Source organism: Pleurodeles waltl, chromosome 1_1, assembly GCF_031143425.1.
Source record: "Pleurodeles waltl isolate 20211129_DDA chromosome 1_1, aPleWal1.hap1.20221129, whole genome shotgun sequence".
NCBI lineage: Eukaryota > Metazoa > Chordata > Amphibia > Caudata > Salamandridae > Pleurodeles > Pleurodeles waltl.
This window is the reverse complement of record NC_090436.1, coordinates 708,948,731-708,969,405: the sequence shown is the minus strand read 5'-3', so window position 1 is coordinate 708,969,405 and position 20,675 is coordinate 708,948,731. Positions and strand designations below refer to the sequence as shown.

At 45.1% G+C, this 20,675-nt stretch overlaps 1 long non-coding RNA gene across 2 annotated transcripts in view; it reads left to right on the top strand.

Annotated features, from left to right (window-relative positions):
• The window catches only part of LOC138284077 (uncharacterized), a 41,316-nt gene extending 25,639 nt beyond the window's left edge, over window positions 1-15,677 (top strand). For both annotated transcript variants that reach the window (XR_011201350.1, XR_011201346.1), the window contains exon 3: window positions 15,314-15,677. This is a non-coding gene — a long non-coding RNA (uncharacterized lncRNA). The remainder of the gene's footprint in view (window positions 1-15,313) is intronic.
• The last annotated feature ends 4,998 nt before the right edge of the window (window positions 15,678-20,675 follow it).

Genomic DNA, 20,675 nt, shown 5'->3' with positions numbered 1-20,675 from the left:
TGAACTGCAAAAAGAATCAACACATTCCAACCATGTTTAGGATTCCTTTTTCTTGTAGGACCTGAACATATCCTTATACTGCTCAGGGGTGAGACCATATCTTGTGAGTAGGGAATCCTTCATGATAGTGTAGGTGAGATTCTGAGCATCCCCTAAGGCTGTCAGTGTATACCTCCCCTCTACCTCAAAGTGCTTCCACAGGTCTGCCCCCCAATGAGCTTCAGGGACCAGATTCATGTGGAGAGCAGATTTATACCCCTTGAACCACAAGTATATGTCATCCTCCCTTTTGTAATCCTTCACAAGATCTTTATGAATGTGCACCCCCCTCTCAGGCTGCAGTGTGATGTAGCTACCACCATCCCTACTAGACTGGCTCCTCTGATCCAGCTCCCTTAAGCTGACCTCATGAGCCAACAACAACTTTTTCTCCTCTATGGCCATCCTCATTTTCTCCAACTCCCTCTGGTGTACCCTCTCTGCATGTCTGTCCTGCAATTCCTCAGGAGTCAGACCCCTAGATGAGACACTGCTACCTTCCCTGGAGACCCTTTCCCTGGACATAACAGGCCCACCCACAAAACCACTGTGTATGGAATGTTTTTCCTCCTCCTCATTCTCCTCATCCTCTGTGTGCCCTTCAGTGCTCTTGGCTGTCACCCAGGCCCTCAGGCCCTTTTGCAGCTCCTCCTTCCTGGATGAGCTCTTAATGGGACAGTCAAAACATTTACAGAACTGCTTCAACTGAGCCTTTGTATAGCTCTCTAATTTCTCTAGGTCATAAAGCAACTCCAACTGATGCATCTCCAGATTGGGACATGATGAAAAGTCTACAAATCCAAGAAAAAGAGAAAAGGCAAGAATAACAAGACAAGCAGTATCAAAAAGTGCCAGGGCACACCAAGAGTAGTCCGAAAATCAATTCCAAAGTGGAAAGAAGAGTCCAAAGTCCAAACACAATGTAGAGGTTGATGAGATTTTATTCTTTGTGGAAAAAGTACATTCTGCAAGCAGCCCACACATGTTTCGTCACAAGGACTTTTTCAAAGCTGTAGGTCTATCATGGACACAGAACAGTACAATCAAAATAAGGTAATACATGATGACAGGAAATTAACAACCTCTAACACGAGTTTAAAGAAGAGATATAGATAGGAAAGTAAAGAAAGATAAGTGAATCAAAGGAAGATGATTAGAAACAATTATTAAAAGAAAGTACAGATGTTGTAATAAAATGTAGGTAGCCTCAAAATGAGGAAGGAAATGTGAGGGCAAGTGAAGGTACGAGATAAGACCATCGCCGTGCTCTGTGGAAACCAGGATGAAGAGCAGTGCACATATTATGAGTCGTGAGAGAAGAAAAAATAGAGGTGAGTGGGATCCTCAATATGAGAGATGAAGAATGAAGAACCGATGTGGAAATAAACAACTTGTCTGCTTATTAATGCCTATAGCAGGCCAGAACGTGAGACAGGCAAAAGGACCAAGCGAAAAAAACATAAGAATCATGCCATTGGGATGAGGAAGGAACATACCAAGATTGTAGATGTGGGTAGTACTCATGGAAAAAAATTGATAATTTCCAATAATCCAAAAACGTTCATGTGGTAAATCTGGTAGAGAATGTACCACGTACTGATATAATGGTGACAATTAATTTCCGTGCAGAAAGTCTCTGAAGTCATGGATATGAGGTCAAGTAGAGAAACAAGACAAGTAGTATGTGGTCATGTAGTGGTTTGCACTCAAAACAGTAGTGGACACGTAATCACTGAATGTCAAGTACAAATTCAAGTCCAGTCCCAACTGCTGATCACCAGTGTTAGAAATGGGGTCTTTGGTCGGCAGTCAGGTTACCCCTTGTCCAAGCAAGGACCCTCACTCTAGTCAGGGTAAAAGAGAATCACCCTCAGCTAACCCCCACTCGCCCCCTTGGTAGCTTGGCACGAGCAGGCAGGCTTAACTTCAGAGTGCTAGGTGTAAAGTATTTGTACCAACACAAAATGACACAACACAGGTTTACAAAAATAGAAAATATTTATCTAAACAAAACAAGACCAAAACGACAAAAATCGCCAATACACGTCAAGTTATCAATTAAAAACCAAAAAAGAGTCTTCATGTAAATATAAACACAACGCTAACGCTGTTAGCGTGGAAATGCGCCTGGGTGTGTCAAAAAGAACCCTGCACGGGCGAGTGTGCGCCAAAAAGGGCTTGCGATGCGTCAGTATCACTCACGAGCAGGATCTTCCGTCGTTTCTCCTTCAGTCGGGTCGGCGTGCTTCATTTCTTCTCTCCGCAGGACAGCAATGCATCGATCTGGTCAGCACCCTCGGGTCCGGGCAGGCGCTGCGTTGTTTTTACATGCCCAGCGATGTTTTCATCAGAAATCCTGCCGCACGATGATCTGAAAACCACACAGTGCTGGTTGCGATCTCACCGGTCTCCGTCAGCGATGCTGTGTGTCGTTTCTCCAGCCGCGCACGTTGATCTTCCAGTCACATTGCAGGTGAGTGTCATTTTTCAGCCGCAAAGCCGGCGGCGCATCGATTTTTCAGCTGCAGATCGGAGTTGCGTCGATCTTTTCCCCGCATGACGGTCGGTGTGTGAAGTTCTCTCTTTTGGGTTGCCAGCTTCTCTCAGGAACTGGATGGGCACCACTTGGCAGAGTAGGAGTCTCAGAAGGGGCTCCAGGTGCTGGCAGAGAGAAGTCTTTGCTGTCCCTGAGACTTCAATTAACAGGAGGCAAGCTCTAAATCAAGCCCTTGGAGAGTTCTTCACAAGAAGGAAGGCAACACAAAATCCAGTATTTGTCCTCTAGCACAGGGAGAAGCAGCACCTGCAGGAGAGCTCCAAAAAGCACAGCCACAGGCAGGGCAGCTCTTCTTCCTCAGCTCTTCAGCTCTTCTCCAGGCAGAGGTTCCTCTTGGTTTCTAGAAGTGTTCTAAAGTCTGTGGTTTTGTGTGCCCTTCTTCTACCCATTTTTTAGGCTTACTTCAAAGAAAAGTCTCTCTAGTTTGTGAAATCCTGCATTGCCCAGGCCAGGCCCCCGACACACACCAGGGAGTTGGAGACTGCATTGTGTGAGGGCAGGCACAGCCCTTTCAGGTGTGAGTGACCACTCCTCCCCTCCCTCCTAGCACAGATGGCTCATCAGGAAATTCAGACTATATGCCAGCTCCCTTTGTGTCACTGTCTAGTGAGAAGTGCAACCAGCCCAACTGTCAAACTGACCCAGACAGGGAATCCACAATCAGACAGAGTCACAAAAATGGTTTAAGCAAGAAAATGCCCACTTTCTAAAAGTGGCATTTTCAAACACACAATCTTGAAATCAACTTTACTAAAAAAAGTTTTTTTTAAATTGTGAGTTCAGAGATGCCAAACTCCACACGTCTTTCTGCTCCCAAAGGGAATCTACACTTTAATCATATTTAAAGGTAGCCTTCATGTTCACCTATGAGAGGAACAGGCCTTGCAACAGTGAAAAAGGAATTTAGCAGTATTTCACTGTCAAGACATATAAAACACATTACTATATGTACTACCTTAACCATACACTGCACCCTGCCCTTGGGTCTACCTAGGCCTACCTTAGGGGTGTCTTACATGTAAGAAAAGGGAAGGTTTAGGCCTGGCAAGTGGGTACACCTGCCAAGTCGAATTTACCGTTTAAAACTGCACACACAGACCCTGCAGTGGCAGGTCCGAGACATTAGTACAGAGCTACTAATGTGGGTGGCACAACCAGTGCTGCAGGCCCACTAGTAGCATTTGATTTACAGGCCGTGGGCACCTCTAGTGCACTTTACTAGGGACTTACTAGTAAATCAAATATGCCAATCATGGATAAACCAATTACATACACATTTTGAATAGGAGCACTTGCACTTTAGCACTGGTTAGCAGTGGTAAAGTGCCCAGAGTAACAAAAACAGAGTCCAGCACACATCAACAACCTGGGAAACAGAAGCAAAACGTTAAGGGAGACCACGCCAAGGATAAAAAGTTTACCACCCATGTAAAAGCTCTACTTCTGTAAAGTACTAATCAGTCTAACTACATGAGAATAGCAAAGGAAAGCAAGTGTGTTTTCTATGCATTCCCACCTTGAAAGTTATCTGTAATCCTTGATGTAGGTATTTGCATCATTGCCCCTTTCAAGCGCAATATCTCATGTAGTGACTGTGACAAGTGGGTTCTTTCTTGTCAACTGATGCTTAAGCTCAACCCTTTCGCCATGTGCGGTGAGGGGTTGGGTGATTATAGGGGGTTGGCCGCAGGGACTGGCCAAAGGCCATGCATGGCGTAGGTTTGGGTGGTTATAGGGGCTTTGCAGAAGGGCCTGACAACAGGTCAGGCCCTGTGTGCAACACCCACCAACACATGGCGTTTGGCCATTTACAGCGGTGGTTGAATTATTAGTATAGTAATTCAAATTACTTTACATTTAAAAAAAACATTGAAATTTAATAAAAAAACAAAGGTAACAGGGACGTTATAGTTAGTTTCTGAGTTTATTGATAGAAAACTATAGAAATTCAGCAGTTACAGTTAGAGTTATTTCAAGTAATTATAACTCATACCATAAGGTAACTGTAACCTGCGCCATGCACTTCTAATTAAGCCAGATATCACAGCACTCATGACAACTTCTATAACATCACTGAAAATATAAATTAAACATTAGCAGGCATATTATTGAAGAATAAACAGTGCATGACGAGGGTGCGAGTTATAGTTATTTGAAATAACATTAACTGCTGAATTTCTATAGTTTTGTGTGAGTAAATTCATAACCTAACTATAATGTCCCTGTAATCTTTGGCTTTTTAAGTGAATTTCTGTGTAGTTCAGTAGTTTGATTAACATATAGTAAATAAAATTATATATTTATAAATATCCTTGCTGAATACAGCAGTGTAGGCGTGCTCCTGATTGTCATTGGTGCTCATTACAGTGTGGCTGCCCTCATGCTTAAAAATCCAAGACTTGCTGAAGGAAGCTGGCCTGGTGTGTGGTGGACACCTATGGTGTTGGAACCTTATACCAGGTCCAGGCAACCCCTATTAGTGAATGAAGTCAGTGTCTAGGCAGCCAAGGCTTTCTAGAGGTAGCTGTGGATGACCAGCCAAGATTTATCTAGGAGACATGCAAAGCTTATGCAATGCCACAATAGTCACACAGCAACTTATACCACATGAAATGAACCACACACACAGTGTTACGAAAATAAAGGTACTTTATCATAGTAACACTACACTAGGGGCCAGATGTAGCAAACTTTTGCGAGTCGCAAATGAACCGAATCGCAATTTGCGACCCCGCGAAATCGGAAATGGGATGCAAAAATCCCATTTCCGACTCGCAAAATGCAACGCAAGCCATTACCGACTCGCAAAAATAGTGACCCCATTTTGCGACCCGCAAATAGGAAGTCGCAATTTGCCAGTCGCAAACCAAATGCAATAGCCACTCGCAAATTGCGACTAGTCGCAAAAAGCCCATTTTGCACTTCCAATTTACCACTAACTCAGAGCAGGTGGTAACCAGAACCAAAATATAAAAGGAGACCCAGAAGGCACCTGGGTTACTCAAGATGGCGGAGATATATAGGATAGCAATGAGGAGGAGAGCCCACGCCTTACAGCAGAGGAGGAGGAGGAGCCAGAGACAGGAGAAGATATACAGAACCAGGCAGACACTTTTCCAAAAAACAGAGGAGGAGATAAATGATAAATATAGACTCAGCAGTGCAGCAATACTAGATTTTATAGATTTACTCAATCCGCTGCTTCAACGGTTCTTTAGAGCATTCCTAGATGCCTTACTCACACACATGTCCAGATACATATACCTACCCAGGAATGAGGCAGAAATCAACAGCACCAAGTTGGAATTCTACAGGATTGCCAACTTCTCCATGTCATAGGGTGTATGGACGGGACACATATACAAATCTGCCCTCCTGCAAATCTGGAATATCTGTTCCGCAACAGGAAGTGTACCCACTCACTGAACATCCAGGTGGTATGTGACGCCCATTATGTTATCACTGACATGGTTGCCAAATTTCCAGGGAGCACACATGACTCCTACATTTTCAGGCACAGCGGGATACACCAACGCCTAGAACGTGGGGAGTTTAGAGACGGATACCTCCTAGGTATAGCTGTATTCACCTTGCAGACATACACACAGGTCAATGTGGAAACCATCTATGCCCAGCTAACATTGTACATTTTGTGCCAAACAGGTGACAGTGCATATGCACTACGACCATGGATACTCACCCCGTACTTAACACCCAGCAATGAGAAAGAGAGGCGATACAACAGTGCACATAGGAGGACCCAAAATATCATAGAGAGGACTTTTGGACTGCTGAAGGCACGATTCAGATGCCTCCACAGAAGTGGAGGTGCCCTCCAGTATACCCCAATAACAGCTTTCAAGATCGTTGGGGCATGCGCTATCCTGCACAACATGCCACCAGACGTGGGCTACCTCTCACCCCAGAAAACCCAGATTCTGAGGATGAAGAGCAAGAGCTACCACATCGCCATCATGGGGATAGAAGCATTGCAAATCAAGGCAGACTGAGACGGGACCACATTGCAAACCAATACTTTGGAAGGTACGTGCTAACTGTCACCACACTCACTAATGTCACACACAAAGAGTCCAGGTGTGAAGTGGAACTAACAAGGAATTTTAATAATGTGCACCAAAAAAACGATATACATTAACTACAGTTCAGGGGCTGTAAAAGTCCACCTGACATGAGACACATTGACCTCATGTACCTCTACTCCAGGACAGTGCGGAGCTCACATTCTACGCCGGCCTCGCCCAGCATGGCTGGTGCCTGGTGTGTCAGCGGTGCCCTACCTTGCGCTACTACTGCGCAACACCCTGGTGTCACTGGCTGAGACACTGCTGACGGTGGAGCTCTCCTCGCTGTCCTGCGGCGTGTCAGCAGCACCCCTAGCCACCTGCTGTGCCTCCATGATATCTACGGCGTGGCTGAGACATCCCAGTCCACGTGCCACATCAGTGGCAAAGTGGCCCATGTCTACCTGGAGGCTGACCATGCGCTGTGAAAGGCCAGTGGTGTTCACTGCCAGCCTGACGATGGAGGCAGATATTCGGTCCAGCCGGTGCATTAGCTGCCTGTCACGGCGCCTTGCACCCTCTCTCTCTGTTATGAGTTCTGCCACCAGTTGTCTCATTGAGAGTGCAAGATCGCCGACGTGGGTATTGAGTTGTTGCATCTCTGTGTGTACCAGCTGCATGCCACTGTTCTGGTTTTGCTCCATGCGCCGCATGGCCCCTGATATTCTCTTTATCTCCCGTGTCTGCAGGCGCTGACCCCGTAGGAGTGCAGCCTCGGCGGCCGTCATGGAGGTGTCCCCTGACTCAGCCTGCGGCACTGGATGGACATTTACATGTCACCTGCGACGCTGTGGAGGCTCTGTGTCATCTACAACGGCACTGTAGCTGGGACCAGGTGCTGGCCTACTCACCAGTATGGCAACTGGTGCATCATGAGGGGACTGTGTGTGGGTGGTGCCGGTCCCTGTGGTGACTTGTCCTGAGTCCTCTGCAGGCTGGTGGCTGACCTGTGGTCCCTGGACACTTTGGCTGGAGGTGCTGTCATGTAGGAGACCTGTGGGACATAGGGAACACACTGTCAGTATCTACCATCTGTTTTCAACTTCCTAATAAACTGTTGCCTATCAACTGCCTACTTGACTACATTGCCCATAATGCACCATGCAAGTGGTTGCTACTCTGAAATGGAGCTATTGTGGTTGTGCATGCTGCTGTGTACAAGGTGGGTGGGGGTATGGCATATATGGGTGTGCATGCATGTCTCATGGCACTCACCGGTTGATGGTCCTGGCTCTGAAGTGTCCAGCTCTCCCATCCGGCACACTGCCTCTGGCTCCAAGGTCTCCTCCACTCTTTCCTCCAGGGGTGTGGGTGGTGGTACAGTGGATGGTCCCCCTCCAGTGCTCCTCATCTCCCGGAGCCGCTCTGCCACCCTCTCCTTGGTCCGGGAGCGCAGGTCATACCACCGTTTCTTTAACTCTTCTCTCCTCCTGTGGCTGACACCCATGGAGTTCACCTTGTCCTGTATTTCGGTCCAGATTCTTTTCTTCTCCACCTCTGGCACACTGAGGGCTGCCCTACCAAACAGTTGTTCATGGTGCTGACAGCATTCCTCAGTCAGCACCTCCAGCTCTTTTTCAGCAAATTACAATTTGCGCTTTCTTGGTGTCTCTGCCATGGTAGCTGCTCTTCCTCCTGTTTGCAGTGTAGCAGTTGAAAATGGGTGTGGTCCTCCCTCCTCCCAGGTGTATTTGTAAACTTCCTGGCTGCGATGTCATCATCAGGAGCCAGGAAGTGTTTTCCAGAGTGTTCTGCTGCACCTGCATTCAATTTCCAGCATAGACGCAATTTGCGACACCCACTCGCAATTTGCGTGTTCGTTTTTAGCGCGGTCGCAAAAAGCGACCTCGCAAACAGCGGACTCGCAAACTGCGGTGCGACTTCATTTGCGAGTCGCAAATTGAAGTTGCTTTTTCTTCTTGGATGCCATTTAGCGAGTCGGAAATTGCGAGTCGCAACGACTCGCAATTTCCGACTCGCTAAATTTTTCCTACCTACATCTGGCCCTAGATTACTTATAGGAATTCCCCCAACTGGAAGTAAGTGCACACTATATATACACACAATAATAATTAGGAATTAACATAGGAAACAACAAGCATTGGCAAGAATTGTAAAAAAACAGTTAGGGCCCTAGGGGAGGACCAAACCATCTACTAAAATAGTGGAAGGCTAAATGAAGTCCCCCACCCAAGGACATGGAGTAGTTAGAGGGGATCTGGGAGAACTCAGGACCCCAAGAGGTGAGTACCTAAGTGACTCCCAGCGACCATAAGAGCAGAGGTAAGTACCTGGTCTTCCCAAGGACTAACAAGATGACTTAGAAAATGGATTGTGCAAGAACAGGACCTGACCAAAAGAACCCAAAGGTGGATTCTGGAAGAAGAGGACCTGCAAAATAAGGGGACAGAGTCCAGTCCACGGTAGAGTGTCCAGTCTGGGCAGGAGCCACCACCCACCCTTCTGTGGATGAAGATCCGGGCCAACAAGGCGAGGAGACGTTCAGCTGTGGAGCCCAGGAGTTGCATAGAAGTCCCTGGAGCAGTGCAGATGATGTCCCACGTTGTTTGCTGGTTCACAGATGGTCAGTGGTTAGGAGAACCACCAACACACCCTGGCAAATACAAGAGGAACTAAAAGAAGAGTTGCAAGGCTGAAGAGGACCAGCAAGGTCCAGGGACTCGATCCTTGGAGGTGAGTCCGAGCGGACCCTCTGCAGTTGGAAGAGCTAGTAGAACCATCAGGTAACCTACTGGCAGCAGGCACAGTAAGTTGCAGTGAGGCCCAATCAGCACGCCTGGAGAATGGTCCCATGTCGCTCAGGCAGCAGAGGAGAGACTGTCCTTGCAAGGGTGAAGTGCTGGAGCCTGGGGCAACTCGGAGCCTGAAGACCCCTTGGAGCAGGAGACCACAAGCCTTGGTTGCTGCAAAAGTCACGGTGCGACTAACCTGCAAGGAAAGGCAAGGGCTCACCGTCTCCCAAAGCAGATAGAGGGCAGAGAAGACCAAGAGGACCACTCCAGACCACCAACTGTGTTGCAGGACCCATGCAGTTCCAAAGGAGGGTAGATCCACGCAGCCAGATGTTGTTGCTGTAGGTGCCTGCAGATGCAGGGGAGTGACTCCTTCACTCCAAGGTAGATTCCTTCTTGCTTCTTGGTGCAGCTGACCCCAGAGGATGCACTGTTGGCGAAATGTTGCAGTTGCTAGAAGGAGCCAGAGAAAAATGTTGAAAGGCAGGGTTGTCTCTGGAGTTGCAGTCTCTTTGGTTCCTGAAGTGTCCAGTTGTGGTTCTGGTGGTCAGGAGCACAAGTTGATAATACAGATTAGTCCTGGTAGAGTCTTGCATGCCGAATCCGGGGACCCACCCACAAGGGAGTCCCTAAATAGCCCTAAAAGGGGGTTTGGTCATCTTGCATGGTGACCATCTATTAGGAAAGGACTCTGACATCACCTGCCTGACCTGGCCACTCAGCTGCTCCCAGCGGCCTTTGCACATCTTGTTTCCAAGATGGCTGAATCAAGTGGTCAACTGGAGGAGCTCTGGGCACCACCCCTGGGGTGGTGATGGACAGGGGAGTGGTCACTCCCCTTTCCTTCGTCCAGTTTCATGCCAGAACAGGGACCGGGGGTCACTGGACTGGTGCAAACTGGTTTATGCAAGGAGAGCACCAATTGTGCCCTTCAAAGCAAACCACTGGCTTGAGGAGGCTACCCCTCCCCAGCCTTGTAACACCTATTTCAAAGGGAGTGTGTGTTGCCTACCTCTTCCAAGGAAAACATTTGTTCTGTCTTCCCCTGCCTGAGCTGGTCAAGCAGCAGGAGAGCAGAAACCTGTCTGAGGGGTGGCAGTAGAGTGGGCTGACCCTAAAATACTGGTAGACTGGAAGGAGCAATACTGGGGGGTCCTCTGAGGGGTCCCCAAAGTGCATGGAGTCATACAACCAATACTGGCATTCATATTGGGGTATGATTCCAACATGTTTAATGCCAAACATGCCCAGTTTCGGAGTTACCATTATGTAGCTGGGCACTTACGAAGTCTAGGTCATTGGAACCGGAGTTCGTATGGGCACTTCTGCTCATGCATGGGTGCCCTCACACAGAGGGACCTGCACCCTGCCCTTTGGGCTAGGAAGACCTACCATAGGGGTGACTTACAGTGACCTGGTGTAGTGACCTGTGGTGGAAGGGTGCATGCACCTGTTCACGCAGGCTGCAAGGGGAGGCCTGCAGAAACATTTTGCATGGGCTCCCATAGGTGGCATAATACATGCTGCAGCCCATAGGTAACTAAGTACCATACACTAGGGACTTTTAAGAGGACACCAGTATGTCAATTGTGGAGTGTATAAAGGTCCTAGGTAACCAAATTTGGAGGGAGAGAGCACTATCAATGGGGTCCTGGTTAGCATGATCCCAGTAAAAACAGTCTAAGCACACTGATAGGAGGCAAAAAGTGGGGGTAACCATGCCAAAAAGAGGGTATTTTCCTACACATGTCCTCACCAATAATGAGAGAACGGCACTTTGGTGAGGGTAAGACTTGGAGATATATATATCATGCATACCTACATAAATAAGTGTGTGTGTGTGTGTATGTGCTTGTGTATATATATATATATATATATATTTATATATATATAAGATAATGTTATGCTGGCGTTTCTCGGCTACATCCGCACTAACAGGGTCGGTGCGATAAGCGGAAGCCGTCCACTGCTTTGCAAATAAGAAAAAGGAATCTGGCACTTCCGTCCCGGTACCAGGTAAAAATCGCACTCCACCGTCTTGTGATCAGTGATAAGAAAAGTTTTTTACTGGCAACGCGTTTCGATCTACTCAAGATCTTCCTCACAGCCAATAAAATTGAAGTGCACTAACACCCTTAAAAAGACATAACAAACATTAGACCTGGAAAAAAAGACAATAAACGTATCCCTGTTGAAAAAGAAATAAAATGCATAATGATTCAATTCTAACAATTTATCAATCTCTAATTACATCCATGATGGAAAATCAGATTTTTAGTTGTAAAAAATAATAAATAATGCACAATATATATATGAATATCTTTGTATTAAACATACATCTATTATAAATGTTAAGCTAAAAATCACACTATTATTATTTGTGGAAAACTTTTCAATACCCATCCGTTTTACACCAAACAAAGGCCAAATGATATATCATAATATCTAATACCTAATAAACTCTAGAAAAATCTAGTCAAACCTATAAAACAAATCAGGCCTATGCTGAAAGTATGTGTGTATATATATATATACATATATATATATGTATATATATATATACACACTCACCTACTGGCCAAGTGCGTTTTTTATCTGGTACCGGGATGTAAGTGCCAGATTCCTTTTCCTTATATATATATATACATACGCACACACACATAGAGATATGCAGATATATATACTTGTATGCCATGCCAGTGAAAATAAATGTGGCCCAATAATACGTTATTTAGAGAATTTCCAATAATAAATGCACATTCACAACTACAGTGCAAATGTCAAATTCTTGTTTATAACCCCTGTACAGTGAAGTTGACATGAGACTGACATTTTGCATGTAACAATGACTTTACACTGGGGCACAACTATTCTAATGGTTGTAAAGTCTCTTCAATTTGATTTTCCTTACTGCATAAATTACCCCCTTACGTCCTGCTTTCGTTGAGTACTTTTCATTATAAAAATAAATTACACATAAAAAATGCTATGGCATAATATATACATGCAGATGTGCAGAGAATAATATCCTATGTATTACTGTTGTTGATCGTGTGACTGGCATCATGATTCACTTGAGGCTTTGCATCTTGCGAGTCTAGGCCATTCCCAACACTCAACAATGTTAATAAATAGCATAATTAAATAGGTTGTTATACTCTACATATCTGTGTAACATGCTATTTATTTATACTATTTATTACCATTGTTGAAAGTGGGAGGGGCCATGCCACAAGAGGTGCAAGAGGCAAAGCCACTAAAAGGGTAAAAATCTCAAAAGGCATTTTTTTCCCATGCAATGTCCCATAGAAATTTAACGATGCAACACAGAAAAAAATTGGTGAACAAAGTTATTCACTAAATATTGGCAGAAAGCTACATCTTTACTCAGACCACATGTTTTTATGATTTCTTATAACTCTGTTCAGCCATTTCTGAGAAATTAAAGGTCAAATATAGTGATATATGGACACTTGGTACCACAGTACTCTTGCGGTATGGAAAATTAAAACAATAAACCACTCCAAATGGCTGAGAGAGCTTTTTTACCCTGTGGCCTCATTCTGTGGAACCAAGTAATCTAATTGTCTGGCCGCATTGTCAAAGGAAATGTTGCAGCCACTATTTCAGTCCTCTGGGATTCAGTCCCTGAGTCCTGAAATTCTAACAAATCTAAAATGCAATTGAACATGGTAGGGATACTCTGCCAACCCCTGCTCGTGTAGTGAGGTCCCTGAATAACCACATGTGGTCAAAATAAAAATCTTATTGTACTGGGGTGCCACAGTACTCCCAAAAGACTCATAAAGACCTCTCTATGAGGTCTCACGGGCCTCACAAAGGACTCAGTAGAGCACTCCTGTATGGCCCAGAGGGAGTACTGTGGTGTATCATGAAACCGTAAAAGCTTTAAACTGTGAAAATTGTAGTGTATGAAGGCAGTGTGCAGTGTGGCGCTGAGCGCAGGGCCTAGGTGGAAACCCTGCTCAGTGGGCGTTGGTAGTTCTCGGTGGCTTGTGTGCAAACCAATGCCACACATGGCTAAAGGCTGTGCACAACTGGGGGATGGGTTGGCTTTCCTGGCAGGTTGCCCACGGGACTATGCATCCAACCACCTATTGTGCATTATCAAAATCTATTCTGAATGAGGAATTTGGGTGAGTAGGATAAAAAACTGAAATTCAAAGAAAAAAACACAGGTTAAAGTGATGTTATATTTTTGTGTTGCAATAACATAAAAACTAGTGTTTAAAAAATACTATACTTATGATCTCACATTTACAACAATCATGACAGGTTAAATAACATAATTTATGATATCACAAATGACATCTCAAATGACATAATTGATGACTTCACTGATATGACACCATATATGCATGGTGAATCCATTCTATAAGGTTTGTGTCTGGATAGATAGATAGATAGATAGATAGATAGATAGATAGATAGATAGATATGAGAGGGACTACTCTAGTGCAAAGAATTAAAATTAAGATTTCAAAGGATGTCATATTTACAAGAGCAGGTGTATGTTACAACAAATAAACAAAACAATGTCTCAAAAGTAATGAAACAAATTAAAGTGCCCCAATTTCCAGTAATGGTTTTTTATATGATAAATGAGAGCATTGGGTTAAATATAAACCCAGATTTCAGACATACGGTGGCTGGGAAAGCAGATGAAAGTCACTGGGAGTCTCTGAGGCCTAGTAAAGCTGTGGGCAGATTTAAGAGCCCCTTTCGCCATCTAACAACACATTAGCGTCATTTTTTTACGCTAATGTGTTGTTAGATGGCCAAAAGCACTGCACCAGATTTACAAAGTGGCGCAATGCATGCATTGCAGCACTTTCTAACCCTTTGCACTATATCATGCATGCGCCATGAATAACATATGCAAAGGGGGCGATCCCCCATTAGGGGGGGATGAAAAAATGTCAAAAAGAAATGTAAGAGATTTCCTTGCGTCATTTTTTTCTGCACTTTTAATGCCTGCTCAGAGCAGGTGTTAAAAAGAGGCACACCATTATTTATAATGAACCTCAATAGGCTTTGCAGGATCCGCGTCAAAATTTTTGACGTTAATCCTGCAAAGCTCCAAACTAGCATTACAAATTCTGACGGTAGTTCCCCAACTACTCCTATGGTGCACCATATCTTGGATATGATGCACACATGGTGGCATTAGGGGGCGCTAAGGGGCACGAGAAAAGTGGTGCAGCACTTGGCGCAGCGCTACTTTTCCTAAATCTGGCCCTATGAATGTTTTTGCTGTGTTGATACGCAACAGTTTTGGTTTGTTCGCCCTTTCACAAATGTAATTTCTGCAAATTACGAAAAGTAAATTGTATACAGGTAAGCATTATCATGCCCTTGATCACAACCCTGTAGTCAGGCTTGTTCCTTCTTCATATAGATTCACAGCAGGAGCAAACAAGTGATGGGATGTAGCACTGTGAAAATAGTATATGCCCTGTATATTGCAGTATAAAGTCGTGTGCATTCCCATCTTAACCGTGAATTCGCGTGGCACGGCAGTGCCCCTGAACTGAAACTCTAAAGGTAGTTCTGCTGAACTGCGCGAGTCGTTTGTCGGGGAGGTAGGCAAGCCTATCTCCTAGTCTTTAATGTATACATCTTGAAACATACTTGTATCACGTTTCTGCCCTGCGGATATGCGTGATGCCAACAAGCTGCTGCAGTATTTCGAGGGCAGTCGTAGAGATAACTAGGTGAGGGGATGATTGCGTAATACCACCCTGGAATACCATGCCAAAGCATGATCGCAGAAGATAATGATTCCTTGAGTTCTGTTAAATAAGAAGGTGGGGCCATTATACTTAACTCCCACGTGACGCAGTTTTTTTTTCATATTTTAGGGTGCGTGTCAGAGGTTCTGGAAGTGGTCCAGATTGATTCATCCCGGTCCCAGGATTCTTGTGAGCCCAAGAACACCGGCAGTCAGAGCCGCACTTGCTTTTCGTGTTAATAATGCCCCGCAGGCTGCTGCTCCTGCTGTGAAAACTTGCATATGGTTCTCATAGCCGTTGACAAATTTATACTATGCTTCTGAACCTGAGCCTGTAACTCAGTGATGTCTACCTAATTTATGAGTAAGACCCTTCTTGTGGGATGAACCAGAACTAATAGGCATCAGAACACAGTTCCAATAAAACACCCTGACCAGGAGCACACACATTTTTGACTGGCGGCATAGCACGCTTTTCGTGGTAATTAAAGAAGTGATGATCAAAAACAATTTCTTGGAAATGGAAATGTCTTCCCAGAATGTGTGTACTTATTAGTTGTGTTGAATTATGTTGTGGTGGTGATGTATCATGTTATCGTTTGCGCTGATGTATTTCCGTGGTGCATTATTTCATCATGTTGTGTAATGCTGCTGCTGTTGTTCTGACCGTTTAGATGTACTGTGCCTTTTTTGTTTAGTTGTGCTATCATGAAGTTTGCATTTATGTGAATGTGTTATGTTCCTTACTTTAAGTAGTTAACACATTTTGCTACATTACTACTTAAAGGCAGCATTGTCAGTTACATTTGTAATATCACACAACCATTTACTACTGTTTACGGTAGTAAAACATCAATCATGCAAATTAGTTAGGGTTCATGCAATAACTGGCTTGTCTATTGTGATCCCTGGCACTGCTTTTGTGACCCTTGGCCTCAGATGTGATATAGTTAGTGCTGGAAACAGAGGACCTGATTGCCCTTATGGCAGAAGTCTTCAATTTGGGGGTCGCGACCCCCAGGGGGGGCATGGAGACATGGGCAGTGGGTCGTACGTTTCCCAAGCCTCACTTCTCCCATCATTAAAATGCCTCAGCTGAACTTTGATTTACTGAGTCTCCTGTGCTGGGAAATAAAGCCACACAAAGCTAAAAACGTTTTGGTGCCAAGGTGCCTGCTTCCTGAATGAAATGCAAATGTGGCTAGGAGTTGCTCTGCAAATGTAAAGGGTAATCTGCAACTATTGAGGATGCTTGGGAGCCGGTTCTTGGCTTTAAATGATAGTCACTCAAAGCTTTATTATGACAAACATTTATTCTTTACGAGCAGTAGTGCAGAGTTAACAACTGTACTGTGAAGTGTGTGATTTTAATTGTAATTTTATTTACATAGTGCTTACTTCACCTGGAGGTGTTGAAGGGACAGCTATTAAATATGGCATTACATATGCTCTGATATTACTTAAATCTACATTTTGGAAGCACTGTTTTATCTTAAACCTTTTTGTAGTGGCTTCTCTTATACTATGTGTAATGCAAGTATATTCACAGTGCTTTCTATCACAGGCTGTCACCTCCTGGCACTAAAAATACTCAAGTCACTATTCTCCACTGCATCAACCAAGATTTAAATATTTTGCTTTTCCTTTACACACAGACCTCTGCAGTGCACTAATAGAGGTTTCATAATGCACTACAGTGCATCTCCCAAAGATTATTTTATTTTTCATTTAGGCTCAGTGTTATTTTATATATTGCTGCCTGATGGTGAAAGACTTAAAAATAAAAAACTTACAGAATATGTTGGGGCTTATTTATGAAAGGCTTGCATCGCCAGAGCATCACATATTTGACGCTCTGGTGGCACAAGCCTCTCATTCATACCTCATTGTCGTAAATACAAAAAAATTAGGTGCTTGAATGACATCATCATCTTTATGCTTTTTATTTTTATTGGTTTTATACATACAATATAACACATGCTATTTATTGCAAGGAATAGCAAACTTTTACAGGTACGCTTAGTTTAGAGCACAGAGTGGGGGATCCATCCATGACAGATCAAAACAATGTGTAAACCATCAGTGAACTGTCTGGCGTAGGGGTGCAGTTACAGTCCAAAAGTTGCCTCAGTTTCGGGATCTGCTCCCACAGTTACCTGAAGTTCACAAAATTACTAGCGGGTATATCTATAATGCCTGGTCTGAGCTCTCAGGTGGAAAGCACCACAACCTTCCAATCTCAATCCCTTGTACAATTCCCCTTGCTTGTTAATTGATGTGGGGGGCCTCACAACAGGTGCATCTTTGAAGGCCCCTGAACATGTAATGCTGGGGGTATCATCCAGGCCAGCAGCACTGTTGCCGCCCAACAATACCATGATATATTGTCATAATACACTCTACCCAGTGTGCTTTCCAGGGTCCAAGGGTGTCACTGTCTGCCCCACTACCAGTCTTTTTTACCCATAAGTAAATGTGGATTGAGTCTCATTCAAGATGGGCACTCATCTGGGTGTGATTGTAGTTTCTTGGTCAATAGCTGCCAGACCTCAAGGTCTTCCTCCAGTTTTTCACCATGCCTCACTAATTTCACCCTGATTTCCTCCGCTATACACCATTCCACAATAGCTTTCCTCTAGCTATCTATTGTTGACCCCTGAGGACTCAGCCAGTATATTGCCAGTCGCCTGCACACCCGTAGCAGTCTGAAGTGTATATACATGTTTAATTTTGATTTTGGAGTTACTGGCTCCCATGCTAAGCAGGCAGACTTGCAAATTATTTGGTAAATCTAACCGGAATTCTGCCTGATAGCAATCAGCTTCAAGCATCCAATTTGCATGTTCCCTGGGGCAGTCCCACATCAGATGAAAATATGTGGCCTCAGCCTGACTTCCTTTAGGGCACTCTTGTGTTCTACTGGGATCAATTTTGTGAAACGTAGCTGGGTGTTATATGTTCTATGTACAAAGATGAATTGTATGAGTTGAAACCTAGCATTAGTCATCATGGTGTGGATGAGAACTAGGGCACCGATCCATGGGGCCTCAGTGAATTCTCTGACACAGTCCCTTTCCAATTTTATCTTTGTGCTATATTTTGTGATAGTGAATTGCAAATGATTATAATCCATAATGTATTGAAAAAGGAATAATTTAAGCCAGTAACATAATTTTTATTAGGTCAAGCATAAGTGTACGGCTTCTTGTATACTTTTAGAATACTTACTTCTGTGGGCTTAAAGCCATTTCAATTGTTTGTTTCAGTGTCATTTAAAAATCTTTGCTTGTTAGTGGTCAGTTATGCCCCCTTGTCCCTCTTTTTTCTCTTTAGAAGCAGGGACTAACTACTGTATAAATACACCTTGTTGTGTTTATCTGTTCTTTGGGCGACGTTTTCTTTCTTAGTTTCCTGCTCCTGTAAGTCAATGTACTCACAATGCTGAGCTCAAGGGCACTATATATGCACCCTACTGCTTCATCAATACCACTTAAATCACACTCCTCCTCACCGTAGTCTTGCTTGCCCCGCCATCCAATCACCTTCCTCCCACTGTCACTTGTTAACTCCTGTGTCACTGTGGCCGCTTGCCCTGTACCCCCTTGTTTTCTTTTGCCTCACAAGTTCGCGCTCATGGTGTTTCTTCGTCTTCCTTGTTTTGGGCATCTTGCTGTTTCTTTGCAATGTCTGAGGAGTCTTTTTAATTTTTTTTGCAGTTTCATGTAGCACGAACACAAAGGTATTGGAGTGCTTTATTTATTGTTTGCAGTTTTATATAGTGCAAACTTGATAAAAAGGTATTACATCGCTTTACATGAGCACCGGTTACATTAGACAATAACACGTTTATTTTTGGTAGCAAGGGAAGATTATGGGGGTGATTCTCACCCTGGCGGGCGGCGGAGGCCGCCCGCCAGAGTTCCCCCCACCAAAATACCGCTCCGCGGTCGAAAGACCGCTGAGGGTATTTTGGGATTTGCCCTGGGCTGGCGGGCGACCGCCAAAAGGCCGCCCGCCAGCCCAGGGCAAATCATCCTTCCCACGAGGACGCCGGCTCAGAATTGAGCCGGCGGAGTGGGAAGGTGCGACGGGTGCAGTGGCACCCGTCGCGTATTTCAGTGTCTGCATAGCAGACACTGAAATACAAAGTGGGGCCCTCTTACGGGGGCCCCTGCAGTGCCCATGCCATTGGCATGGGCACTGCAGGGGCCCCCAGGGGCCCCGCGGCACCCCCTACCGCCATCCTGTTCCTGGCGGGAGACCCGCCAGGAACAGGATGGCGGTAGGGGGTGTCAGAATCCCCATGGCGGCGGAGCGTGCTCCGCCGCCATGGAGGATTCACAAGGGCAGCGGAAAACCGGCGGGAGACCGCCGGTTTTCCGCATCTGACCGCGGCCGAACCGCCGCGGTCAGAATGCCCTGCGGGGCACCGCCGGCCTGTCGGCGGTGCTCCCGCCGACCCTGGCCCCGGCGGTCTCTGACCGCCGGGGTCAGAATGACCCCCTATGTGATTTGTCCAGAATCACTGGATTTTGAGCCAGTGCTGATACTTGAACCGTGTTTCCCAGCTGCAAAGTTGGCAGCTCTGACCCTTACGCCACATCCTCTCCCCTATGGTTCTTTGTCTGAGGCGTGTTGGGGGCAGACCGGGAATAACTCGTTTTTTAAATATAGTGCTTGGTAACAAAGGTTGTGCAAATTCATAGCTCTGCAAAGCAGGTGCCATTTTTAACAAAACCATTATAATTCATTTGCATCGAACTTACAGAGGTGAAGAGGTGAAAAAGCTATGTCAGGATTGTAATCTGTGACATTCCAGTTCTGTCAAGTCCTCTGCAGTGGGTGCATTAACCAACTGACTCGAGTAGAGGTTAACCCTAGGTGATAGCACGTACTTTTGATAATCTCCGGAGGGTCACCAACCAAGCACATAGGTTAGTTCTAGGCAAGAAGATGGCGAAAGGTGTTGTCTCCAAAATGGTGGAAAAAGAGTTGTTACTCCAGACCTAAGCACTTCACGGCCTCAAGCTTGATAACAAAAAACATCTAGCCTTTGGATGTAAATTGGGCCTTTTCAAACAGAGGTCCGTTAGTATAGGCACCCATTTTCCTAACCCTGTAGCGCAAAGACGCTAACACAAGGTGCCACAGTGAGAGAAGCAGCATGTCATAGGGCACAAAAGTGGAGCAAACTTCATCACTTTCTCCTCGCAGAATTCATGAGAATTAGTCTTTGATGACAGTCCCCTCACATCTACTGCTATCTGGCAGATGCCACTTCCGGAAACGCTCTCTAAAACAGCACTCGAATAACAGTGCTTCCTGTTTGAAGAGGCACTACCTCAAATACCCCCACAGTCGATATGACAGGCGCAGTGCACTTCTCCATCACCCTCTGGACTCATGAGTACGATGATGTATGCATTGTCTGTCACAGTTGAGTAATGTTTAACCTGCTGTCCTATTTTCCAACCCCAGGCTTCATGTAATCA